The sequence below is a fragment of the Manis javanica genome, chromosome 1 (assembly GCF_040802235.1).
Source record: "Manis javanica isolate MJ-LG chromosome 1, MJ_LKY, whole genome shotgun sequence".
Lineage (NCBI taxonomy): Eukaryota > Metazoa > Chordata > Mammalia > Pholidota > Manidae > Manis > Manis javanica.
Window position 1 is genome coordinate 155,391,272 of NC_133156.1, and position 15,499 is coordinate 155,406,770.

A 15,499-nucleotide genomic window follows, 5' to 3' on the forward strand; every position below is an offset into this window, starting at 1 on the left:
ATGTGATGCACTGAAAGGCACTTCGCCTCTGTGGTCTTCCTCCCCCAAACCCATAACCTCAGTTTGATCAAGAGAAAAACATCAGGCAATCCCAACTGGGGGATGTTCCACCCAGCCCCTGACTGGTACTCCTCAGAACTGTAAAGGTCATCAAAACAAGGCAATTCTAAGAAACCGTCACAGGAGCCCAAGGAGACTGATGACTAAATGTGATATGCGTCCTGGATGGGACCCTGAAGCAGAAAAAGGAAATTAGGTAAAAGTGAAGAAAATCCAAATATGAAAGCATGGGCTTTAGTCAACAATAGAACAATACTGGTTCAACAGTTGTGACCAATGTACTACAGTAATATATCAAGATGATCATAGTAGGGAAAACTGATGGTCAGTACAGTAACTGTGAACTAACTATCTTTGGTATTTTTCTACAACTGTGAAGTTTTTCTAAAATTAAAGATTTAAAAATATGTATGTTCTATATATACCATACATAAATGCATAAAGGCAAAGTATTACATGAATAACTTTCAACAATTGGAAACTGTACTTTCAAAAAATTAGTAAAACTGGACTCAACAAAGAGATAAACACATATGCTGATTAGCCTAACACAACAGAATATGGTTATAACAGAAACACAGTACAATTTGTGCTACTCTTCAGAGAGATTATGTATACTTGAATATGTAAAAGAACATCCTGCATGAGTTTGAAAAAAAATCATTGTTTCCTTGAACGAGACCCAAACAAACTTACTTAACATATTAAATTCTCCCCTAATAAGGCCCCCAGAGAGCCAGGAATCAATGTATTCCAATCGATCTTTAAAATTGCATCATAAATCTCATATATCAAATTAAATTCTCATTATTCTCAAATCAGGTTCATTTGGACACTAAGCATTAATTACACTGTATCACAAATTAATTACGATGTATCATAAAAACTGCTTTACACTAATCCACATCATCAAAAGCTAATGTAAACTGGTTCAGTGTGAAATGGAGGACCAACCACTAGGAATTTAACTGTCTTGAATGCTAGCTTTAAGTTATTTCCAAATGCTAAACAGAGCTAAAACATAAACACTGAACTTGGTCCACCTCTGGAAAATAATTTTGTACCAACTTGTTTTCAAAGTGACACAATGATTTGGGTACTAGACAAAACAGGTGAACAGTCTGAAACACTGTTTAAAATACACAAAAAAAAGTCTGGAGGAAATTGTTTAAATTTCAAAGGAAATAAAACTACAGGAAATGCACTTCACCTAAACTATCATCAGAATAAATAAACCTGTAAAATGTCTGTACAGGACTGATTTACAATAGCCACCACTAATCTAGTTGACAGTAATCTGACTAAATAAATCTTGTATAGATTAAAATGTAACAGCATTTATGCCATTATCAATTTAAAAAGGTGGGGAGTAAGGAAGTTATTAGTGTGCTACCTAATGCCAGCATCCCATTAAAAGCATCAACAGCAGTTCTACTAATGTTTAAGATCTGAAGGTCTTAAGCATATAAACAACATATAAGCAGAGTTTACTTATCTGGAACTTAAGGACCAGTTTACCTCCAAATGAAGTGCTCATCCTAAACTCATCCTGACAGTATGGCTGTCAACCAGGCCCTGGAAGGCCAGTGGCAGTGCTGGGAAGAGAGAACAGGATACTGCTCCAGCGGTGGCTGTCCCCATTACAACTGTCATGGGACCACCCTCTGCTCCACTGTCTCCAGGGCTGTCTGTATTCTAAGGATCTTGAAGAAAGTATTCCTTCCCTGGAGCATAAGAAATGGATCCTACCAGGCTTTGGGGACTTCCCATGTATCTTCCCTTGCATCTCATCTCTTACAGGACCCCACATGGAGGAACCAGCAGTCATTCTGTATGTCTGTTAACTAAGAATAGAGCTGGCTGTGAACCTGTAAAATCTACCTCCACCCTGGGTTACAAGCTCCCTGAGGGCGGGTCTCTGTCCGGGTTGCCTGTGTATCTCCACACCTGGCACAGTGCCTCTCACATGGCTGGCACTCACAAGTATCAATTGTGACAATTTAGTTATAGCAAAACTGGGACAGTGGTCCAATCAGCAGGTCAGATGGGGGTGAATAAGGCAACTTTTTACTCCTCTCTACACAGAATCCGAGTCCTTTAACCAGATGCACAAAAAAGGAACAGCAACATAAATTTACCACCAAAGTGAGTTCAGCCCACTTGGCTTCAAGCAACTTCTCTAACAAGGAATGGCCTGTTTCAAGTTTTTAAATGAGGAATGGCAGTGCTACTAAAAAAGGTCTTAAAATACATTAGAGCTAAGCCCTTGTTTCACATAAGACTAACCGTAGGTTGAGAGATTAAAAATTCGCTGTGTAACTTGAGCCAAATTAGTAGCAGGTGAAAAGGAGATGCTATATCTCTACTCCTCATATGAAGCAAGCCTTTTGAAGTTCAAATTTAGACTAGCTATTAATGAAGCTCAGAAGATGCTATTTTAATCCCACTCCTCTAATAATTAAAATAAGTTATTGCATAAAGTCAAACATTTTATTTTGAGGGAGGAGAGTTTAACATAACTACAAAGCCCTGATTTCTGGAATCAGGGACTGCAGCTCCAGACAGTGTGTCACACACATCCCAGACCTGATGCACAGCTGACAGCGTGGGCCTGAGATCTCCCTTCGGCCACTCACACCAAGCCCACTGGGAGCCGGCTGCTGTGCCCAGGGACTCACACTTTCCTCACCCACACAGTGACTGAGGAACAACGCTTGGCTCCCTCCACCGACCCTGGCAGAATCACATGACACAATGCATGCACAAGCAACAGTCACGTATCTATGCTGTTTTATAGCACATTACTTCAGAAACCTTCTAGGCCATCCAAAAAGTCACTATTACTTTGTCAGAGGTCTTTCTTGGTCCACATGAGGATGGAAAAGAAAGGAAAAAACTGTACTTGAACCATCTTTACCAAGAGAAATTAAAAAATGTACGAAGTGATGAGTTTGTGTTTATCTGATAACAGAACAGGAAGCCATAAGAAGCAACAAAACAAAAAGGAAGAGCAATATAACAGGAAATGATTTATACATAACAGATTTAGATAAAGCCAAGGAAACTTCTACTTGACAGCCCTCTTAATTTCTAGGCTTATCCAACTTTATCACAAGTAAGAGCCTACTTATAGAGAAAAAAGAAGCATGGACATCAACATCCTATTCCAGGCCAGCTAATAGGCAGTTTTGCCATGAACCTAGATACTGGGAGTCAGAGACTAACAGCCAAATTATAATTTTCCCTTTCCTTTTCCCTGGATAAGGTCTAATTTGTGATATTTTTGTTCTCTCTCTCTGAAGTTTATTTTTTTAAACTATACAAAGAAGGAAATAAAACATTTGAAAGCTAACAGATGTGGCCAGCTCAAAGATTATCAGGTTGAACCCAGAATCTTATGAACTTTAGTAGTAACAAATTTTTTTTATAGAATCACCAATAGTAAGGCTTCTGAGCTAAGTAAACAGATGTCTTTGATTAGACCAAACTCTGAAAATCAATTACAAAGCAATTGATAAGGACCTCCATTTTTTCCTTGTAACGAGACATTCTAACGGGAATGTATTTCTTTCACATTGCAGCCAGATACCAAAATGTTTCCTACAAATTAGTTGTTCCACATTTATATGGTCAAAATACACAGAGACAGAAAATTTTAAAAAGCAATGTATGCCATATTTTCCCAGTAATACTATTCCAGACAGACCATGGTAAACTCAGGTATATTCATGTTTGTTCTTTATATATTCAACTGCAGATGTGTACAGCATTGGCTCTCTAAATAGTTACTACCTTTCATGTTTATAAACATAGAAAAAAGCGTTTTTTTATACGCACTGTGAAAGGATACTTGTGTCATTAATTTAAAGGTTTAAGCAAAGGAGAGTAGTATTCACTTACATCAAGGTTGCTGAAATGTTGACATTCTGAGCCAGTTAATTCTCAGTTGCGGGGTGTGTCCCACACACTGCAGGATGGGTAGCAATGGTCCTGACTTGTACCCACTAGAAATCAGGAGCATTCCCCAGTAAGGATGATCAGAAAATGTCCCTAGACACTGCCAAGTATCCATAGGGGCAAATTTTGCCCACAGTTGAGAACTACTCATCTACATACAGGGGTGGAGAGGTTCAAGTCTCAGTTAAGTCTTTAAAAATATTAACATTTAAAAGGCATATATCTCTACTGGCAAAAGTGAATTGATCTAACTTCTTAATCCAAACCTAACAGCTTGTAAAATCCGAAAATGAATGGGAATTTGTATTTTTTAATGCACACTATGTTGGTAACTTATTTTCTTCCTTTGACATAGAACCCTCACTGACCTGAGACATTGAAGGAAAAGAGCATCGACATCTCCTTTCCTGACCAGAGCTGGTAAGTATACTAAGTGCTGATGAGTATATATTAAGTGCACAATCCAGTAAAGCAGCAGTGTATTGAATACTTGAGCCTTAATCTATGGTGAATCAACTGAGCTTCAGTTCCACCCAGGCCTGCTTCAAAATGCAACTTCCCACAGCAGAGTATCTGTTACCTCCTCAGCCCCCATTTTTTAAAGGATAATGGCAAAGCTTGTATAGTCACCACCAAGTCTTATCAGTGAACCATAAAAAACAGGCCTACTATGGAAACTATGAGAAGGAACTGAAGCAAGAAAGATGTCTAAACAAAGGGATAACTAGATATAAGCTGGGTGGGTCCTAAGAAAGCAATAGCTAGGACAGGTACAGGGGAAGCAGTTAATGAGGACAGATGGAAAACAACAACTTTAACCTAAATGGTCAGGGTGGGAGAGCGCATCAAGTGAGTCACATACAAATAGGAGAGACAGGGGACAGTGAAAATAATGCAGAGAAATCTCTTTTTATATCTGCCTTACCAGATTCTGCTCCTAAATATGTTTCTTAAAAAAAGGTATTTTGAAGAAAATTCACTATTCACCTATATCAAATTTCCTGAAACTGTCTCCAAAATAACTCCCTGAATCCCTTATTTCTTGATCTCTTAAAAGTACTCAAGCAGCTTGTAGTTTTTATGTCAATCTCCCTGAGCTGGCTTCCATCACTCAGAGCAGTGAGAGCTGTTTATCACCAATTCAGAGCTCTGCTGACAATCACCGCACCCACCACCGCCCCTGCCAATACACAGATTTGCAACAGAGATAAAAGCTTTTAAAGTGATCTTAAAATGATCACAGCTGGCAAAAGAGGGCAGGAGACAGAGCAACTGTTCTTCTCTCCTGTAGCCAGACTCCTACTGACATAATTAAAGTATCTGTTGACTTGCAGACACCCTTAAATACTCAGCCAAAACTCATATTAAATTGAAGCACATCCTTTAAAGAAAATTAATGTAAGCACTGATGGGTGTTGTCCTGTAAGATGGCCAGTGGGGCGTTTCTAGGCATTTCTCTATGATCTCTCCTTTCTCTAACATTTCTCACTAGCTGGCCACTCCCACCCATCACTGCTCAAAGAATTATTAAGCTTGTTCATGTAAATAAATCTTTACTGCTACTCCTCCCAGAACACACTACACACAGAGCCAGCACAGGAGCACAGCTGGACTGTGAGCCTAAGCCGGTAAGTTCAAAGCTGCAGGAAGTTGGAGCCCATCTGACACAACTGCACCCGAGACTTAGGACATGCCGAAGCTTTCTGTGCAGATAGCAGACTCTCCACTATCTCAGTCCCATCTGCTCTGGGGAAAGGCTGCCCAAGGCCTGACATCCCCCAAGGATATTCCAAGAACAGAAGGGTGGGGTTAGGATGGCCTGCAAAACTCACTTGGAATGGCAGCCAAGGCAAGGTTCCCATCGGAACCTTTAACAGTGGTCGTCCAAAAATGAGGCACAGCCTCTCTCATGACCTGAGAAAGAGATTTTCAAAGCCACGTTGGGATTCTTCAGGACCTGCACAAACGTCAAGAGCACAAAGGAAGAGGCCTTGCTGTGTTGGGCTGCAAGGTTTCCAGAAAGCACCACGCTGCTGACCTGCACTTTACTCACAGTGACCCATTAAGGAAGAGCAGCAGAGGACCCGCCCCACCCCCCCAAAGGCATCCCAACCACGCAAAGGCTCAGGGCCAAGTGAGAGGGTGAGCAAGCACTCACTCCTGCTTCCCCGGTCCCCACGGAGGGAACAGGGTGGGGTCCCGCCACACAGCTATCTGCGAAGGGCACAACCATGCACACCCCCACACCAGTTCCTAAACCCCTAGGCAGCAGGCTTGCAGGCCCTCTCAAAAGAAAACACTGCTACTACGGAACAGAAAGACCCCTCACTCACCCAGTCTTAGAGCAAATCCCTCAGCAGGGGTTCCCAGCATGGGGTGCCACCCCAACCGAGGTCACCCAAGAACTCATCAGGACAGCAAATGCTCAGGCTCCACTTCAGACCATGCAGGGGCCCCACCACCCAACTTTAAGGAGCCCTCCAGGGTGCTGATGCCCGTCTCAGAGCTTGAGCCTGCCCACCTGAGCACCATGAACTATGGCGCACAGTAAGGAGGGCTGGGGTGCAGCAGCAAGGCCCCGGTGAGCAGTGACACTCCAGTGTGACCCTCCTCAGCCACCCCACAACCACTGACAGCTGTTACTGCCCTGCCAAAGTCCAGGGCTTCAGCCACTACCTGGCTGTCAGGAGGTTCCCAGAATGAATCGATATCCAAGCTCCATGCCCTACCAATGATTTTTCTTTTAATGTTTCTCAAATAGTGTACCATAATGACAGCTTATGGTGCTGTTTATGTATTTTCAGATATGGCTTAATGAAGGGGTGGTGGCCCAACTTCATGGATAAGAAGCCGACACTCAGAAATCAGACAGGCTGAGTTTCTGGTCTGCCCTTTACTAGCTGTGGGTAAGGCAACCTGCTGTCTCCATAACCATATCCACACCCATAAAAAAAAAGAAAGGAATGAAGGGAGGGAGGGAAGGAAGGGAGGGAGGGAGGGAGGGAGGGAGGGAGGAAGGAAGGAAGGAAGGAAGGAAGGAAGGAAGGAAGGAAGGAAGGAAGGAAGGAAGGAAGGAAGGAAGGAAGGAAGGAAGGAAGGAAGGAAGGAAGGAAGGAAGGAAGGGAATAAACCACTCAATTTTTGAGAGGATTTCATGATTATTCTTATAAAGCACTTGAAATAATAATGACTGTGTGTGTGTGTGTTAGGGGAGAAGCTAATGATCACTAAAGAAAATAAGATTTTATCTTCTATGCTTATAAATTAACACTTACTTTTCATGTCTCAGAAATATGTTGAATAGTAATACCCCCCAAAATTATTTATGTTGGTAATTTGACCTCTAGAACTCAAAACACATTTTAAAATTTGTAAAATGTGCAAGGTATTTTGATTATATATAACCAAATCTGATTTTAGTACTCTAAAATTATTTGAGTGCATGAAATATTACATTATTCCTTATGACCACAATAAATTATACCTTTCCCACTAAGGAATAATTATTCTTCTTCTAAGTTGTTTCTGCTATGTCTTTTTAGCTATCTCATCTTTTGAAAATACAGAATAAATGAAGTTTAAATCATGAAAAGCCTCTAGACCTGCACTCTCCACTGTGCAGTTACAAGCTTCAAGTGGCCAGAAAACAAATGTAAAGAGAGGGAATGAGGTATGTATAACCGTAGAATACACACAAGATTTCAAAGACTTCATGAATTATCTATCTCATTAATAATGTTTCTATTGATTACATGTATTAATAAACATACTTTAGATCTATTGGGCAAAACAGTATGAAAATTAGTTTCACTTGTTTCTTCTTACATTTTTAGTGTGGCTACTAGAAATTACAACTGTGGCTCTGATTTGCAGCTTGCACTGTATTTCATGGGACAGCCCGGCACCTTACAAATCACTCCAAGGGCACGTTCAGGGCCTACTTCACAGTGAAGCAGACACACAGAGCATTTTGTGCAGTCTCCTCCCGTGAAGGTCAGGCACACTTCTGAAGTGCAAAGCCACAGCTGTGTAGTGATGCCATCATTACAAGGGGTAACGCTGAATCAGCCCCAAAGTACAGAAGTCTTTAAAAATAAACTGATGAAAAACTTTGGCATTCTGTTATCACAACTAGCCAACAGCCACTCAGTAGCCAAAGGTGACTGTAGTGGCTCAGGGTGTGGGGGGGCATATCTAGAGACTAGAGGAACAGCGAGAGAGCCCAGCTGATCAGGCCCACACTTGCCACATTGAGGACTTGGGACACTGACCCAAAGGCAGTAGAGAGCCACCAGTGTGGACCATGGCCAGACTTGTTATCAGGGTATAGTGAGGATGGGTTGCCAAGAGTGGTTAGAAAAGGTATTGTGACAGCCAAGTGAGAGAGGAAATAGCAGGCACAGCAGGGCTCAGATCAAAGAGACCTTTTGGAGGTAAAATCAGTAAGATTTTGGATTTAGAAGGGGAGGGAAAACTCAAGGACGACGAGTGAGTGGATGACAGGGATATTAACTGAAAAGGTGACATGGCACTTCAGGAGACGGTGCACACAGCTTGGGCCACTCAGGGTCTTAAGTGGAAATAACTGGTAAGAAGTTGGATAATTCGCATGAATGACTGGTTGAGGGAATTAATGAATCAGAGTGAACACACAGACTTGGATATGGAGAGCTGTGGCTCAGAGACACCCCCCACCAGGTGTAATCACCCTGAACGACTTAAATGGGCTTGGGTCAGAGCCGTACATGCAGTGCTCAGGATGTCCTTACCAGTCACTGTCATGCCCACCACTGCAGGGACACCTGCTCACGTGGCCAAGAGTGCAGGGCGTGGCGGCAGCTGGCCTCGCCCTCTCCCTTTGCTCTCCCTCATCCCGTGCCAGGAAACACTCTGGTTTCCGTACAAAATCCAACACTTTCCGGTATCTGATAGTCAATTATGACCCTGAGCCAAAAACAGTGCCTGCAGTAGAACCTGCACCCACTGGGGGATCCGTAAATGGAGCCAGTGTTCCTCACCACTGTGTGAGCATGTCACCCACACAGGGCCAGCACCTGGGAGCCCAGCACCAAGGTGGCTTCCCTTGTCCGAGGTGCTTTGGCTCACAGGGAGCTGCCACTCCCTCCTCACTTCTCACTGCTCTTACCACCCTCGGCCGGTGGGTGTCCTCAAATGAACACATTCCAGAGCTGGGTGAAGGAAGCAACAGAACTTCCTAAAGTAATCAGTCTTGGTTTTGAACAGTTACACACTTTTATGAACTGACTGTCCTTCCAGTCATTCAGATGTTGAAGCCTTCCCCACAGTGTGAATGTATCTGGAGACAGAGCCTCTGAAGAGGTAATTAGGGTTAAATGAGGTCATATGGATGTGGTCCTAATCCAACAGGACTGGTGTCGTTATAAGAGGAAGAGACACGAGAGACTCTTCACGTGCAGAGAAGGGCGATGGGGGGGATGCAAGAAGGTAGCTGTATACATGCCAGGAAGAGCCTCACCAAGAGCCAAATCTACAAGCACCCTGACCTTGGACTTCCCAGCCTCCAGAACTGTGAGAAATAAGCTTGTTTCACACCAGACTTATGGTATTCTGTGATGGCAGCCGGAGCTGACAGATACATGCCCCACACAGGAATAGGCACTCTTCAACTTGCTGAGACCTTCCAGAGTAAAGCATGCTGACGCACAACAGTAAAGTTTGCTGAAACTGCTCCTGTCTCTCCCCTGAACTGGATCATCTTCGGTCAACTTGCATAAAGAATACACTCTCACCTGCATCTGCTCAGATCGCCAGCACAGCAAAGGTCTCCATGCAAGGCCTCCAACACTTAGCCCCATCAGCACATGCTGGCGGATCACAGCCTCCAACAACTGCCAACACCTCAACCTTAGCCTTTCCAGGCTCCAGAACTGTGTTCGTTATCTACTACCTGCTCAGCAGGGGTGCAGGACTCTGAAGGGAAGGACTTACACCCAAGTTCAGGCTTTGTCAGCCCAGGCATTGTCCCCGAGCTCCAATTTCCTCAGACCAAAATAAGGGCCAGATCCCATTTTACTATGTACTTTCAAATATTAAATACAACAGCATATGGGAAGAGCAACTTGTAAACGATACATACCATACAAGCATTACTATCTATTCTTATCTGGCTATAGCTTTTGAGGTCTTCATTAACCACTAACCAGAAGAACCATCCCAATTTCCAAAACTGTCTCATAAGAGGCAAGCGCAGTATTTAAATTCTGAGCACGCTTGAGGCTTCTTTTCTTAAAAACATTAAAAATACAAGTGGTAGAAAGAAGCAAGGTGGCACTAAATAAATCCCTTCCCAGGCAAGAATAATAAGTGCTTTGCCCAGAGTTTCCAGTTCAGGTTGACACAGACAATCCACTGAAAAGTAAAATACGTAGTGAACCCATCAAGTAGTTATGCAGGTAAGTTTGTTTTTTGTTTTGCCCTTTAAAAAATAAAAAGTTTATGAAGGAACAAAAGAGCAGCAGACTCTCAGACTCCAAGAAGGGACTAGTGGTTACCAAAGGGGAGGGGTGGGAGAGGGCAGGTGGGAAGGGAGGGACAAGGGGATTGAGGGGTACTATGATTGACACACATGGTGTGGGGAGGATCATGGGGAAGGCAGTGTAGCACAGATAAGACAAGTAGTGACTCTGTGGCATCTTACTACACTGATGGACAGTGACTGCAATGGGGTATGGGGAGACTCAATAACATGGGTGAACGTAGTAACCACATTGTTTTTCATGTGAAACCTTCATAAGAGTGTTTATCGATGATACCTTGATAAAAAAAAATTTAGCTTCAGGCCTATAAATGACTCATTAGACAGAGAATTTACCAGAGAGTACACCAAACCAAATCCTCCCATTGTCTGGACATCCTGTGGACAAAACCTTCTACAACGTCACAGAAGTTCTGAGCTCAGGTACTATACGATTCTAGAGATCTCTGATTACCCACATCTCATTGGGAACCCAGAGCCCTAATAACTCAACAGGCTCCGAACTCAATATTCCCGTGTTCAATCAGTGTTTGTCGGGCATCCCTGTGCATAAGGTACGAACACAAAGAAACCACAGGGGAGACAGTGGGGGCGGGGGACAGTGTTAATAACTTGTTGATGTTGATTACACCTTCAGAAATATACATACTTTAAGAGCCATTCAAACTGAAATGCATAAGAAAAATAGCCTAATTTCTTAAGTTCACAAAATGGCTTACAGAAATAAACTTTTAACTTCCGCTGCATACTTCTGATAACCCGTTTAAAGGCTGTCTTGACCTTCTTCGAAGTTGCCTTAACTGAAGCATTTAACTACCTACATGATATCATTTTAGCTTAGGCCCTTTGAAAACAAGCCAGGAAGGGTTTCCATCACTCATTTTAGTAAAGAGAAGCAATTTGGAAGCACCACTTGCAATCTCTCTGGACGGGAAAACTAATTTCCTAAGCCTCTGGAGGTGAGTTGTGAGGCGTTTCCAGTTCATCTGTGAGAAAATTTGGCTCACAGGCTTTCCCAAACATCATTTACGGCGCTCCCTTGCAGTTTCTACAAGCAATCTTCTCTACTAAGCCTCATTTTTAACACCAGAGAACGACGTCCATGAGCCTTCTCTGCCCCAGCGCACACTGCGAGTCAGTCTGGGCAGCTGGAAGAAGCATGGGAGTCCCAGACTGCAACACAGACTCAACTAAGAGGGGTAAATTAAGCTAAAGCAAGCGATCAAGGACTCCAGGTCATTCAGGGCAATCAGCAAGCCTTTAGTGGTATTTTAAAAGGTTATCAGTTTGTGCGCACACAAGGAAGATTTCCGTTGTATTTAACATGGATGACGGTGCACTTCTCAAAGACTGTGTACGTAAGATCTGTTTGTTGGAAAAGCTCAATAATACCCCCATGCAAATGACAGAATTTGGTAGTATGGCAACAAGGATGAAAAGAATTTAAGTATAAGAGAATTATACTTAGGTATAATTAATACTTTAAGTATAATTAAGTATGCAGAGAAGTATTTAATATGCTATGTAATAAAGCAAAACTCAAAAGCCTCAAAACTGAGCACGGCAACTTGAAACGAACAAGCCCCGCCCATTTTTAAAGGGCCGGTTTCTCTCCAAGTGGATAGAGGGAGGGGGGTGATGGAGCAATCAATCCTCCAGATGGCAATTTGCCACCTCATTTCATCCAGTGTTCCATGATCAATCCTGTTGACTGTTTATGTAGCAGCTAAGACTCTGAGCGTAGGTGAAGTCTGCAGGAGAGAAAGCTGAGTCAAGCCCCTCCACAAGCTTACCAATGCTTAAAGTTCTCAGTATCAGCCTCAAATAGCTGCAGCCAGAAGACTGCTAAGATCCAGACACTTTCTTAATCAAAACTACATCTAAACAACCTCACGGAGAAATATAACAAAGCAGGAATTTTCCGTGGTCACTGCTTCACCAACACCGTTAAACACTGGCTTCTCCGAAAACCCCCGTTCCAAACACCTAAAATCCTACACCTATAGCCCATTTCTTCCCACACGTCCAAAGACTGCCATTCTCTTTATGCAAATACCACACAGGCTTGAATTCTGTCGTTAATTTACCTATTTATCTAGGAACACTGGGAAAGTGAATTAAGGCTGTATTTAGAGGCAAAGTTTAGATCTGTTTTGATAAGTTACAACAGTCCAGCTTCTTCTGTGGTCATTCTAAGACTTGAAAAGCACTGTTGCTAAGAATATGCAAAGGTATGAAACACACCCGAGCTACTCTCATTCCTACCAAAATCCTTTCGGGGAGAGGATGGGAAGAAGCTGGGCAGGGCCTGGACGAGGAAGGGACTCCCCTACCTGCGGGTCCCAGGCAAGTCACGCCCACTAGCCTCTGCTGTCACTTTTTGGGTCAAGGGAAAGAGTGGGCCAGGGCGATCCAGCACTGGGGCCTGCTCATCCATTATGCAGACGCGAACTCTGCAGATTCAGCCTTAAACCTGTTGGCAAAATAAACAAAGGCAAATAAAGGGGTAACTGCCAGCTGAATGGTCTTAAGAGACAGAGGCCACCTCCACGAATGCTCTTCCTTTGTCCCTGAAGCTGTTAAAATGCTACTTAAAGTTAGGTGTCAAAGATTCATCAGCCGATGACCCCGAGCATCCCGCGCAGACCTTCCCGAGGCGATGGTTCATGTCACAAATTAAAGCGTTCTGCAAACTAAACCCCTCCACACAATGGCACGCTAACTGCATTCACCGGGAGTTACCGTCAATGCCTTAAAAGTCACACACCGAATTCTTCCAGAGGCACTGGGTGGTTAAATCGCCCTGAATAAACCAGGAGGGCAGAGCGATTGTAAGAAACTTTCTTCCAGGTGGCTGTAAGGAGTCATGAAAATCTGGGGCAGGACGCAGCGCCTGAAACCCGTCACAAAGCGCCCTCCGCCGAGGCCAGGACCTCCTTTATGCGATGTGACGGGCAGCCTTGTGCGGGATCATGAACAGTTCGATAAGCACAGTAAGTTCTCCGGGCAGAGCTCGGCCACCCGCAACCCTGCGCCGACGCCGGGCGATCCGGCGCCGTTCTTCCCGGAGACTCTTGCCGCGGCGCCCCCGGCCACGCACCGTCCACGCCGGCCACGGCTCCGCGCCCGCCGCGCGCCCGGGGTCTCCCGTCCCGCGAACCCCCACCCAGGCCCCCACCCCCGCCCGCGCCCTTGGCGGCGCCCTCGCCCCGCCCCTGGGGAAGGGGACGACCGGGAGGGCGGACTGGCCCGCGGGAAGGTGCGGGATCCGGAGGGGCCAGCGGTCCGCGGCCGCGAAGGGCCAGGCCGCAGCCGGGCCGGGGCGCCGGGGGCGCGGCAGGGATCCAGCCCCCAATCCCTGCCCCGGCGCCTGCCCTGCGAGCCCCGCCGCACGTCAACTCCGCCGAGCCACCCAAGTTTGCGTCCCCCGCCCCGGGCCCGGTTGCACTTACCTCGCGTGGGCCGCCCGCCGAGGCCGGAGGGCAGCGACGCGGTCCCGGGGCGGCGGCCGCGCTGCCGGCCCAGACGCCGCTCTTTGTCTGCGCCGCTCCCTCCTCCCTCCGCGCGGTGGACGCTGCCGGCCCGGGCGGACCTCGCCGGCCCGGGCGCCGCGAGCTCCCCGCCCCGAGCCGCCCGCCACCCGCCGCCCGCTCGGCCGCGCGCCCCGGCCCGACACTCCCCGCGGCGGCGGCGGCGGCGGCGGCGGCGGCGGCGGCGGCGGCGGCGACCCTCCCCCGCGCTCCGCCCCCCCGCGCTCCGCCCCTCGGCCGCCGCTCCGCCCCGGCCGCGCCGTGGTACCGCCCAGGGGCCGGCCTAGGCCCGCGCCCTTCGGCCGCGAATCACCTGGGGCCCGCTCGGCAGCCGGCGCGGGGGCGGCTCCGTTACGCGCCGCTGGGGGCGCGCCTGCCGGCCGCCGGGAGCTAGAGCCAGAGGGGTGGGGGCGAGGGGACAGGAGAGGAAATCGGAGCAGCAAGTCCCAGCCTCCGAGACCGGCGGGTGGTCTCTCCATCCTCTTTTTGTTTGATTTTCTTATCAGCGCGCTCTAGTTGTTTGGCGACCGCCCCCCTCCCGGAAGCATTCCCACGGCACTCTCGGCAAAGCAGGCCTGGTGTCCGTCAGTAAAGTGACTTACATAAAAATGTCACTTCCCCTCTGTAATTGCTTGTGGGGCATTTTTATTTATTTGCCTTGTATCTGTTTACTTTCCCAACCAGACACTTTTTGACTCCATCATTCCCGTCGGAAGCACTTCCTAAGAGGAGGAGAGGAGCCCCAGCCTCTGCGGCCTCTCCTGCGTCACGTCCAACTCCAGCGCAGCGTCACGTCCAACTCCAGCGCACCCAGCCCAGTAGAATCCTGTAAAGCTGCTGGGGTCTGGGCTCCAGAAGGAGTTGTCACTAGCAGTGAGACTGCTCCTGTCACGTGGCCACGCGTAGTGGTTTACCTGTAAACAAACTTGGAAGATTAAAACCCAAGAGGAAGGGGAAAGTCACAGACGCAGGCATCCAGATGTCTGTTCTCCACTCTCCTTCCCATACGGCTTCCCAAAAGGACATCCTGCAATTCAGATGATCCTGATTTCCTGGCGGAATAGCCTAGATCCATGTTAATGAGATTCTTTCTTATGGCTCTTGGTTGCTCATCATTATTAAGGCAATAATAATTTACCCAAGGTGACAAGGCTTATCGCCTGCCTCCTTCCCAATAGGAGGTACCCAAGCCACTATAACTTTGCAATCACAGTTGAACGTTTGACTATCTGCTTCTTCAACTGTGGAACCTTGCCTGGATGTTTCTTAACCTATCTAAAATCTATCAGATGGGGAGATAATATTCACCTAGCTCCTGTAAATCCCTGGCTCACTTCCCTGCAGTAGGGAACACACAGTAGGTCACTGGCTGGAAGGAGGTGCACTGATGAACCAGAATGGATCCAAGATCTATCAATGGGGACAGCCTCCTTCT

General features: G+C 46.2%; 1 protein-coding gene across 5 annotated transcripts in view; it reads right to left on the minus strand.

Moving 5' to 3' along the window:
* The window catches only part of NCK2 (NCK adaptor protein 2), a 137,939-nt gene extending 123,732 nt beyond the window's left edge, over positions 1–14,207 (minus strand). For 3 of the 5 annotated variants that reach the window (XM_037015520.2, XM_037015519.2, XM_037015517.2), the window contains exon 1: positions 13,987–14,207. The gene's annotated coding sequence lies outside the window, so the exon portion shown is untranslated. Of the gene's footprint in view, positions 1–12,867; positions 13,008–13,986 lie in introns of all 5 variants that reach the window. The other 2 variants (XM_037015516.2, XM_037015515.2) reach the window with 2 other exon arrangements.
* Between the last annotated feature and the right edge of the window lie 1,292 nt (positions 14,208–15,499).